Source organism: Gopherus flavomarginatus, chromosome 11 (assembly GCF_025201925.1).
Source record: "Gopherus flavomarginatus isolate rGopFla2 chromosome 11, rGopFla2.mat.asm, whole genome shotgun sequence".
Lineage (NCBI taxonomy): Eukaryota > Metazoa > Chordata > Testudines > Testudinidae > Gopherus > Gopherus flavomarginatus.
In genome coordinates, this window is record NC_066627.1 from 34,055,524 (window position 1) to 34,067,824 (window position 12,301).

At 38.7% G+C, this 12,301-nt stretch overlaps 1 protein-coding gene across 4 annotated transcripts in view; it reads left to right on the plus strand.

Annotated features, from left to right (window-relative positions):
* Nucleotides 1-4,825: 4,825 nt before the first annotated feature.
* The window catches only part of EYA2 (EYA transcriptional coactivator and phosphatase 2), a 155,366-nt gene continuing 147,890 nt past the window's right edge, over nt 4,826-12,301 (plus strand). For 2 of the 4 annotated variants that reach the window (XM_050917378.1, XM_050917372.1), the window contains exon 1: nt 4,950-5,076. The gene's annotated coding sequence lies outside the window, so the exon portion shown is untranslated. Of the gene's footprint in view, nt 4,844-4,949; nt 5,077-5,891; nt 5,953-12,301 lie in introns of those variants that run through there. The other 2 variants (XM_050917375.1, XM_050917373.1) reach the window with 2 other exon arrangements.

Here is a 12,301-nt window from a genome sequence, read left to right on the forward strand (position 1 = left end):
GTAAGGATTAGGATAACTTTGGTGTTGTATAGATTGTAAGCACTTTGAGGCCTGGTGCCTCTCCTCTTTTTTTAAAGCAGATATAAATTAATGGTGTTATATAATGAATAATAATAATAATTCACAAAATTTGTAAAAATAAGAAAGCATACATTAGTTGGGAAGGCAAATTTCACTGCAGTCCAGAGGATCATTTGTTATGAGCCCATACTGCCACCAGCTCTTTTATACCAACTCTCATTAAATTTGGAGTTTTTCTTACAGACCTAGTTCTTAGGGTCATATTTTTATCCAAGAATCTTAGCTTTCATTTTTAGGGGGGGAAAGGAAGTTATTGGCCTTCATCATTGCAGAGGAAAGTTTGAAAAACCCTGCACCCTAAAGACTCAAACACTAGAAGACAAATAAAAAGGACTCTAAACTTATTATTTATAAAATCTCATGATTTCTAAGCCAATCTTATAATTGTTTGTAGCTTATAATAATAGGAGATGGTATATCTCCTAGAACTGGAAGGCCCTTGAGTCTAGCCCCCTGCCTTTACTAGCAGGACCAAGTACTGCTTTTTGCCCCAGATGCCTAAGTGGTCCCCCTCAAGGGATGAACTCACAACTCTGGGTTTAGCTGGCCAATGCTCAAACCAGTAAGCTATCCCTCCCCCCTAGAATATCAGGGTTGGAAGGGACCTCAGGAGGCCATCTAGTTCAACCCCCTGCTCAAAGCAAGACCAATCCCCAGACATTTTTTTACCCCAGTTCCCTAAATGGCCCCCTCACAGGATTGAGCTCACAATCCTGAGCTTAGCAGGCCAATGATCAGACCACTGAACTATCCCAGCTTTGTGCATAATTTTTGGATGCTTAGGGTTGGTAATGCTGGATCAGTATCCCATCAAATCTTTCTTTAACCCCACTCAAATCAATATGACTTTCCTGCTTTCTAGGTATGTATCAGAAGAGTTTATGGTCATAATAGCTAAAGCTAAAGGTGCTGTTAAGTGTAAGTTAAGTGTTTCTCTTTCGTTGACTGGTTTGCTATATTGGGGAAACACTTGTTTGGCCTGCTGTAACAGTGTTTGTTTTTTGCCTGTCAAGGTGAATAGTAGAGCTGGTTGGGAATTTTCCCTTGGAATAATTTTGTGACAGAAAAAACACAGTTTGTACAAAACTGAAAATTCCTGCTCCAGCTCCCCAGCAGCCTGACTAGGAGGCTGCAGTGGATCTGGGGCTTCCAGCTCTTCAGTAGTCCACATGACAGGCTGCTACAGAACTAGGGCACCTCAGACTCCATGGGCAGTCAGTTCCCCAGCTGGCTCACTCCCTGGGCTGCTTGACTGGCAGTTGAGTGAACTGCCCAGTGCCCCTGGATGTATGACTAGCTTGCCAGCAGGACAGCCAGGGACCTCACTGGTAGCCAGGGATCCAGCAGAAAATGTTTTTAAAAAAATTCACTTTCAAGTTTTCTGGAACAAATTTGTTCAAATATTGCTGTTCCATGGGAAATTTTGTACTACTAACTTTTTGTTCCAATTTGGAACTTTTTTTCAGAAATGCAAAATTTCCCATGGGATAGAAATTCAGGATCCTGTCCAGCTCTAGTGAATATACAACATTCCTTCAGTTGCATTTTGGGTAATATTTTTATCTTTTCAGTTCCTAGAAGAGACAGGACCAGTTCTGAATTGAATGCCACCACTCTCTTGGAGATGCATAAAAAAAAAAATAAACTAAATTGGTTTCCAGCAATTTTGCAGGCTTGGACACAACTATAACAGTGAAATAAAGCAGCAGGTATGGTTCCACATTTCCCAGTTAGTCGGAGCGTTAATCCATTTTGAATAACAAATCTAGTAAATAATAAAATCTATGAACAACTAAATGGTGTCCATTTCACTGTTACATTTATGCATGAGCTGTAGAGAACAGTTTCACTTGTGCCTAGGCTCTCATGGTCTTGATCCTTTTCCCATGTGATGGTGAAGTAGACAACTCACTCTCCCAGGTGTCTGAGGAGAAAATGTAATGCCTTTAAAGGAAAGCATCATTCTGGGAGCATTAGCCAGATGGCCTGTACAGTACTTCCCGCCCCCTTTCAACTGTCTCAGCTATAAGTACATAAAACACCTATCTAGTAATTGGAAATATAGATTCTGAACTGTTATTAATTCACATATGTATGCACAACTTCCATTTGTTATTTAATCAACAGAGGCAGCATGCTCTATTGGAATAAACACAGGGCTAGGAGTTAGGAAATCCCAATTTCTCATCCTGATTTGTTCTGCAACCCATCGCAAATGGTTTTACCTCTCTCTGCCTCAGATTCTCCAGCCATAAAATGGAAATAAAAAAACTTTTCTGATATTCTAAATGCTTTAAGATCTTCAGATGAAAAGTTATATAAGGTGCTATATATCAGAACTGGTCAAAATATTATGAATTACTAAACTAAAAATGAAAGTGAATTCCCGCCTCTTTTTAAGCTTCTCTACTAAACGTATTACTAAAGTACTTCAGATAAATAATAAACATACTAAAATATATAAATGTTTACCCATCAGCTAATAACAAGTGCTTCAGGCCCCAATTCATAATTACTTTGCCTGTAAATTCTTTGGGGGGCAGAGACTGTCTATTTGTTCTGCATTTGTATAGCACCTAGTACAACAGACTACTGGTCCATGACTGGGTGTTCCGGGCACTAATACAAATAAGAATAATAACTTAAGCACGTGTCTAGCTGTAAGTACATGAATAATCCTCCTGAGTTCAATACGACTGCTCACATGCATAACGCTGGGCAGCTGCTAACATGCTTTGTTAAATCAGGGCCTGAGTGCATTTTGTATGCAAGACTTTTTTAAGTACCGTTACGTATTTGCCCTGTTAGCAGGACTCCTTACCAAGCAGGTAATCAGTTTATTGGAGGAAGGAAGGAGAGACTATTCCTGAAGGACATGGTTACTTATGGATAGCCTGTGGATCAGTCACTGGATCGATAGTTTAGGGTGAAGAGAATCAGAGAAGGAATAGTCCAGGCTGGTGATTGAGGCTAATTTAACGTGTGAGAGTGACACAAATTCAGAACTGCAGCAAACCCGTGGTGGGTTAGTGCTGTGAACTTATGGAGAGGAGGGAGAATAACAACTGAGTTTTGGTTTTGGGGGGCTATAGAAGGCAGTTCATATTAGGAAATTTTCCAGCTCCAAGCTGATGCTGGACTCTAGATTTCCTTTGAAATGTCAGAATACTTTGCAGTCAGGCTGATCCAAGGGGATTTTGATAGTAAAACCAGCTGTCTAGTTGCAATGATGTTTTTGTTCCATTGTCAAAAGTTTGAGTTAAATCCATGAGTGTATTAATGAGTGTGGATGGATTATGTGTGTGAGACCAGGGGGTGGATGTGAAAGAAGTGGACGTAGAGAGTATGCACTTGTACATCTATGGTTGGGGTTGGGGGAATGGGGAAATATGCATGATTTAGTAAGGTGTGTATATTGAGAGGATCAGAATGTATCTCTGCATCTCATGTCTTTTTATGTATATATGGGACATGTCTGAATGTTTCTATTTGTATATGGGTGGCTCGTGTATCAAGCCAGTCTGTGTGTATGTGATGGGTCTCCTGGCAGAGGAACTGCAAAATCTCAGGAGGCTGCTTGGGGCGGCACATACACCGCCTGGTTTGTGAAAAGCTCTGCTCCCTGTGCATCAGTGATCTCAACAGGACAACACAGGTTTGTCACCTTATTCATGTAAGTGTTTGCAGGATCAGGCCCTAGCACTCTAAGTCACCAGTCTGTGAAGCAATGTGCATAAAAGGAAACTGCCACAAAACAATTGTTTTACTGGAGTGGAAACCAACATCACCCTTTAAATCAGTTACAGCATTAATTTTTTTTATGTTTTATATTTGAATGTATATTTATACCAATTTATAGCTACATATTTATCTTAATAATACAGACAAAAGCATACTATTCTATTACACCTTACCAAATGATTGAAAACATTTATTGGCTTTTCTTATGATTTCTTTCACATTTTATAAAGGTGGTACTTCAGCAAACAATTAACATTTTATAATAGGAGGCAGATTTCATAACAGCAAAAGAAGCATTAAATTCAGAAGGGGAAAATAAGCTAAACAACTGCCAGCACAAATAAAAGCAAAAGCAAAAAGGGTAATAAATAAAAGAGGAATTCAGAGTAATCTGAAAGACAATTGAAAGTGAAACATAATTATACCTAGTAGCAGATTTATTTACACAATGTACTTGGATTGTAAAGTACTTGAAACAACCCCCATGCATCTCACTGTTTGAAATCTAGAAGTGAAGGCACCATGAAAATCTCAGTGTTGCCAACGCTGGTGATTTTATGGCGAGGTTTCGCAATATCTGGGGGTTTACTTATGACCTCAGCTTCTGGAGACAAGTGATTCCATGACCATCTCAGAATTCTCTCCCTCCACGTTCTAGCCCTCATGTTTGCGGAGAAAAGCTTGAATATGTGACCCAAGTGCGCCCTGCAGGCTCAGAGCTAGAAGGCAAATTAAAATAAATCCCAAATTATTGTTAGTTTTTGTTGTTGTTTTTTTAAACGTTGGTGCTTTTTCAAGCCCATCTCATGATTTTTTTGGGGGGAGGGAGGGGGCTGCTTTATGAAGCCTGGCTCCAACCTTTACTTCAGTCCAGGGACCCCCTCTCCTCCTTACTCCAGCACTGCAGACACAGAGCGGAATTCTGCCACCCCCCCAAGGTCTGTAACCCCGCTGTCCAACACCTGCCCTTCCAGCAGCCCCGGGCTCCGGGCTCGCTAGCGGACTCCTGGCAAGGGACGAGGTAAGGGCAGATGCTTCACGTTCCGGGCGGGCATGTGCACACACACTCCGCACATGCTCACTGGGGCTGTGTCAGGAGTTTGGAGGGCACATTGGGAAGCCCGGCAGAGCCTGCTCTTACACCGGCTCTGGAGTTCCCAGCCGCGCAGCAGCTGCCCCAGCCTCCCTCCGCTGGCGGGCGGTGCGGGGACAGGGAGCTGAGCGCCCCGGGGCGAGCACCTTCTGCAGCCGGTGGTGAGTGCGACCCCTTCCCCTTCCCTGCCAGTGCAGTCGGGGCACTGGCCCCGCTGGGGACGCAGAGGGGCACCTGGGGGTGCTTTGGACACTGGTCCTTGCCTGCGAGGGGCGGGGAGAAGCGAGGGATGCTTTCGGCACCGGTCCCCACGCCCTTCTCTGGGGAGTGGGGATTTCAGCCGGGCCGCTTCCTAAGAGCTCCAAGTTGAAAGGAAATGTGCAGCCCTTTGCACAGGGTTTGGGCGCTGAGATGAAATACCCGGCTCCTGTCCTCCCCATTCTGCTGCCTTCTGTTTCTTGGTCTGGGGGTGGGGGGAGCCTAGTGCATCCCCCAGACCAAGTGCCCCTCCACCTGCCCCATCGCAGGGAAGGAAAAGGAAACTGTTACTCACTTGGCCGTTTGGTAATGACACACGCACGTTTTTTTCCCCAGCAGAAGCAGAGCTTGAAAAAACTCTTTCCCCCACTTTCTAAACTCTGAGACTTTACCGCAGCGTGCCTGGGTCTCTCCACTATTTCTCTCTCCCCTTGCCCACGCCAGCGAGGTGCACTGTGTGTGGAGTGGAGAGCAGGGGCTAGGAGGAGAATCTCTGTGATTTTACACTGATTAAGCAGTTAAAAAAATCAAACTCATCAGCATTTAATTCTTTTTTTAGTCCGTCCCCCTCCCCCGTTTTAGTATTGTTTCTGGAGCAATTTGCAAAAGCCAAGGAGGGTGCATTTACTAGCCTGAGTGGGGGGGGTTAAACAATGTTTATTAAGAGTAAGAGGAAGTTCTTTGTGGGTAAAATCTTCTTTAGTGACACTAGTTAGCTCCTGGGGATAGAAGCACGAGAGTGGATTATTGAATTAATTTTAAGCCTCATGCCATTCTGGGTAGGTGACTATTGATTCTGCTTTCTCGGTTTTCTGTTAACACATGGAGTAATTGTTATTTGCTATAAGTCGATGGTGGCATGATTTACCCTAGACGGTAATAGCTTTGAACCATGTGGGAAAAGTGTGTGTGTGTGGACAGGCAGTATAAGTTATTTGTTCATAATAATGGTAAAGACTTAATGACTTTTATTTATATTTCCACTTGGCCATTTTGTATCCTACAAAGTAATTGAATTCTTATTTTGGTTTCATTGGGGTACATTTAAAGCAGGGTGCTATTAAATTGTCTTGTGTTTGTATTGCTGTAAATTCCATAGTTAGGGAGCCTTAAATCTAAATAAGTTGTTTCTGAGGCACTTCACTCTTGCTAAGAAGCAGGCTGAACAGAGACAAGAATATTAAAATAAAATAATTGAAAAATGAAATCTCACCATGAAATCTGAGGATGTAAAATGTTGGCTTAGGTTTGATGTAGTGAATACCAAATTTCCCCCCCAAAAAAGTAACCTTAAAAAATGTCGGAAAACTGTCTTGTGAAAACACTGTCATCAATTTTGCATTGTCTTTTTAAGTGTAGTAGCAATATTCATGTTACATAATAGTTTGACTGGAGCGTAAGATTTAAAGTTTTATAGAATCAGTCTAAATTGATGTAGTTTTAAGAAACTCTGTGCAAATCATTTAACTATTTTAAAACAAATTTATTTACAAACCACAACTGTTTGAGTAACTTAAATATAGATTTAAAATTAGTTAATACAAAATCTTTGTTCACAGTGAACATAGGGGGAAAAATTAAGTATATAAATCACACTAAAGAGAAACATTAAAAACATTAAATAAACTTTGAGTGTTAAGTCAGAGAATGCCTCTAAAGGAAATTATTTCAGGTATACAACTGCGCTATTTCAAACTTAATCTATTAATTTAATGCTACATTCCTCTTGGATTAAATTTTAATTGTTAAAATACATATGTTTAATCAAACTTTTATTGGTCTACATCCAATTTATTAACAACCGTTTTGTTCAGTATAGTATCAGGCATGCACATCCCTTAACGCTCCTAATGTAACTGGCAGGAATGGTTTATTGTTTAGACTTCCTTATAGAATTTGCTGATTTACTGAGAATTTTCCTCCTCTGGAATGCTTTTCATGGAGGATTTTGTTATTCATAGTTTCCAAATACATTGAGTGCTTCTATTTTCATGTGACATTGTAATTTGTATGTATTGGAACATTCCTGCATGCTGATCTCAAGAAGATGGCAGACATTTAACCTGGTTGTTTATTTCCAAACTAACATCTTAGCTCCTTTCAAGCTGCTTTTAGATTTAAAAACACAGGACAGGCTATCTTGCACCATCAGTTTTTAAAGGCAACTCTAGTCATTTCCATTTCTGCTTAAAAACTGATGGCACGACTGGTCCTGTAATACTGTAAACATGAATATGAGAGGCTTCATTATGGTTGTCCTACAAATTTATAAGTATTTATAGCCTCGGATATGTTCCAATATAATCTTTTAAAATTCATAATTGAAATTCACTTGAAGTGGCATATTAAAGCCAGTAATACTGATAATTGTTTTTTAAACAAACTAATCTCTCTCCAAAAAACAAAATAGTTAAAAAAAAATACTACCAAATGTGTACTTCATGATTCCATGTTGAGTCTTAAAATTAATTAAAATCAAATTGTTAAGGAAAAATCATGTGATATCAAATTTATTTGAATGAACAGCAGGTAACATTTCTCCATTAAAATTTATCGTTTGTTTGTATTCTCCCTCACCACCATTTTGTTTTAAAATATTACAATGAGACTTGATCCCTATGACTTGCTAATTATATCATAATTTGGTTGAAATTGTCTAAATTTGCCATTTTAAATTTCATTATAAGAGCTTCATTTTGGAGGAATAAAATGTTAGTTGTTGTTGGGGAGAGACTCTAAGAATCTATACAAAGCTACAATACGTGTGCAGACACATTGCCATTATACAGACATGTTAAACTGAGAAATGCACACTGGAAACAAGGGACATTGAGAATATTGTCATTTAGGGCACGCTCAGTGCTGTTGCGTTGTGCTTAGATAAGTGATTGATACTTTAGTTTTTGCTAAAGATTAAATAGCTTAATATAGGTATCAGTCCTGCAAACACCGATGGACTTTCTTAACTTTAAGCTTGAGTAGTCCCACTAACGTCAATGGGACTACTCGTGCTTAAAATGAAGTATGTGCCTTTTTGTAGGATCTGTGTATGTATTTATAGACAAACGCATGTTCAACAGAGATCTATTAAACAGATTTCCATAATTTTCTGCCGCCTTTTCAGCTATTCGTCATGCAGTAGTACAACAGTTAATCTGAAATTGGTTATAATTCTCTTCAGTGAAATTAGTTTCCTCTCTGCCAAACTTTGCAATAGCCAGATGTTTTTAAGGTGTCCTCAGCTGGAGTAACCAACTAGAGCAGCGTTGAAGACTAATTAATCGTTGCAGTAAACTCCTTCTGCAGTAAATTCACAGGTTGTTATACTTAATATGTTGAAATGACTGTTAGGATTTTTGTGCAGTGAAAAAACATTTAAAAGTTAAGTGAAAATAAAAAGATGTTTTCAAAAATACCTGGAAAATAGCTTGTAATTCATTTTGCCTGAGTGGATTTACTGTTAAGGTCAAATGATTAAATTAAGTTGCAAATTCAAATTCTGTTCATAGTGTGTATGACCGAATCAAAGAATCTTGTTTTCAAATATGACATTCAAAAATAAATGTTCCCTGCGGGTCAGGTAGGCTGTGTAGGGAAAAGTTGTACTGTCATTGCCTATATTTTGTGGGTAAATGTAGGATGTCAGTCTCTAGGGTTGTTAATCTGGTACCTCTCATTAAAATTCACTACAACAAAGACAGGGAAAAAAAATAATAGCAAGGAACCATGTGCTAAATATACAGCATATCTAAAACTAGAACTATGAAACTAGCATATGTAGACCATAAACAAATTAGTTGCAGAATCACTATTCAGCATTTTGACTTAATATGTGTTTTTTAAAAAGTAGTGATTGAGCTAGTCCAACAAATCTCTTCACATACTGCTCACTCTAGTAAGAATAGGATTTAGAGCTAAGCAAACCCTGAACAGTTAACCAAAAAATCCCCTTTTTTCCTCGTCCTCCATAATGACAGAAAGATTATCCTTAGATGCTTTTTGTTTGTTGCAGTTATTGGCTGAAAGTTCCAATTAGAAAACAATTGGTGATGGCAACTTAACGCAAATAAGATCTACAAATAAAGATGATGATGCATTGTTTTAACTTGTGTAATGGTGTTGAACAAACACCCTGTTTTAATCAGGTGAGGATAAACCCCTCAGGTGGCAAATAACTGCGGTTTGGTGACAAGAGTGTGTCACTCAGGGCTCAGAGCGGCTGCCGCTTGTCAGAGGACCTGATGTCACTGTGCTTTGTGAAAGGAAAAAGGGAAATTTTCCTTCATCTGGTTGCAAAATAATTTATTTTGCTCTGATTAGACCTAAGGTTAATAAGAAAGGCCTGATTCTCCTCTCTGATAGGCTGTTGTAAATTCAGGAGTAAGTCTACTGAAATTACACTGATTTAAAAGCAGAGAGAGAGAAGAAACATAGCTAAAATATTATGGCAGAGGATTCTATCTGCTGCCACACATACTGCATCTTCTTTCATTTTAAATACTCAGATCTCTGATTCATCCACTGTATTATATTCTGGCTTTAGTTATGTATCTTTATGCTTTATTTAAAAATACTCGGCTTAATGCTGTGTCAGTTAAAGGGGAAAAACACCTACAGGATTATCACCCGTCCCATCTAAATTATCTAATGTGTAACTGCTTAATTTCTAGTACTAAGAGTAGCATATAAACAAGTTTATTTAACGGCTGTGTTACTGAGTCATACTGTATATGGTTTGTTAGCACAGAGGAATAATTTCTGTTTAATAGCATGTGTGGAGTGCCAGAGCTCCTAACAGATTTTTTTGTTGTTAGCTGTGAAATACATGTAACATCTTCAATGGTCTCTTCCATCCCATTTTATCACCATATACTATTTGAATGCAATATATTTAGCAAGTTTCTCTTCCATTCATGTGCAGAGGCTCTGCAGAAAGCCATAAGTCTGCTTCAGAGTTCTAGTAAAGTTAAATGTGAAGCATGTAAAACTAGGCTTTTATTTTATGGATGATTCATGTAGTCAGACAATGGTTAGGAAAGGTGAGTTTAAAAAAAAAGACAGAAAAAGTAGTAGGTTTGGGTGAGGCAGGTAACACCTGGTTATGTCACCTATGATGTGGAGCTTAACACTTAATTCATAGTATCTTACGGAAATGTGACGATGTAGGACCATAAGCTTGAGATGTGTAAGAACAAAAATTTTGTACACCACACATTGTGTAGTCTGTGAACCTGTTGTTTAATTATCTCCGTTTTCACCTAACAGCTGCTTGTGTGTGTGTGTGTGTGTGTGTGTGTGTGTGTGTGTGTGTGTGTGTGTGTGTTTTTAACAAGAGGCACTTTAGGACCCACAATACAGTAGCAGAAGTGGTCTCCTTTTTGTCTTGTTATGAAGATTATTTGGGGCTTGGTGGGCATAGTTGTGCTGGGTTGGAAGCCTGCTCGAACTTGTTTGCCAGATTGAAATATTCAGAATAGTCAGGTACATTATAAACACGGTTAAGTGACTTGCAGGATCAAAATTGAAAAGGCAATCTCTTAAAACATTCAGAAAAATATTGTGATTTGTTTATGACCGTGCCAGTCAAAACAAATGCACAGCCACACACACAGTAAGATACATATAGTGTTTAAAGGAACTTCTTGGAATCCCTCTTGTCCAGTTCTGGCTTAAATAGTCACTTAATTCCCTCACCACTCAAGCTCTGTTTTTGTGTTTTTGTTTTTTTTTAATCTCAGAGGAAAGGGGAATGTTTTATGCCTTTTTTTTAGTTTGAATTTTAAAAAGCGTTCGATTCTGTGTTTCATCTTCAGCAAGGACAAATAGAGGACTGTAACTGAGAGACTGGTGAATGTTACTTTACAACCTACAGATTGATTCATTGTCTTTTTAATTTTTCATAACAAAAAGCCCACATCTCAGAAATGACTCTGGGCAATGAAGATTTTAGTTAGTAGGAGTAAGTGGATGTAGGAGTAGGATGTTTTTTAAAATTAAATTAATAAGGGCCCTAATGCTACAAAGAGAACCTGGGTTGTCCCAAAGAATTATCTTTGTTGAATTGGAGTCAAATGGCCTAATTTTGTACCACTGGAATCAATTGGAGTTTTGCTTTTGACTGCAGTGAGACAGGATCAGGACCAAACTGAGCTATGATATATTTTAATTGTTACAGAAGGAACTACGTTATAAAGTGACTGTAGACGCTACACAGAACATTGAATAATAAGTCCAAATCCTGCTGTCTTTGTTACGGCAATATTTTCACTGACTTCACTGGGAGTTTTTCCCTGTTTGAGGACTTGCAGAATTGGGCCCATAATTTGGAAAGCACCTTGAAGATGAGAAAATTTACCATGTAAGGGCTGTTGTGTTTCAGAAAAAGTCAAAGTCTGAATGTATCTTTCTAAAAAGTCACTGATTATTTTGAGTGTGTACAATAGTTTCTTAAGCACAGATTATTACTACTAATTTCTTTTCTAGAAATATGAAGGATTCATTCAGGTTGGTGTAGAAGAGGGACTCATGAGAACCATATTTATATATCTGAGTATGTAACTCTATGGGTTTCACCTGAATTATTTTCAAAAAGCACCCTCCCTGTATTTTTAAGAAGTTATTGGACAGCAATTTTGTTTCTTTACCAAAGGAGTGAAAACCCAGGAATTCTTTTATAATTTGGAAAGAATGTCAAAAGAGTAAAGTAGTTAAACCTAAGTGTGTTAGATCATATGCTCTAAATGCATAAATAAGCATAACTGTGATTGCAGAAACCTAAGTTAAAGCCACTAACAATGCTCTCCCACAAACTCTAATTGCTAAAAGGGAATGACTTCAGCCATTGTGAAATTTGTTCCTGTTTGTTGACCGATGGTGGTGGAAGTGGAGTGTGTATTTTGTTGGAGTATTGTGTTTTTATTAATGCTAGAGCAGAATACAAAGCCTGAAAATGGAGCTAATTGCAGCAAAAACCTTGGATATGGTTTCAAGGTTAGGGATTCTAAAAGCAGATGAAATGACTATTCCATTGAGGGATGGAGACTGGTTGGAAGCCCGTTTGTGTGTGTTAGACAGTCCATTCCTACTATATACAATTTATGCACAATTGGTTTGCCTTTAAGAAAACAG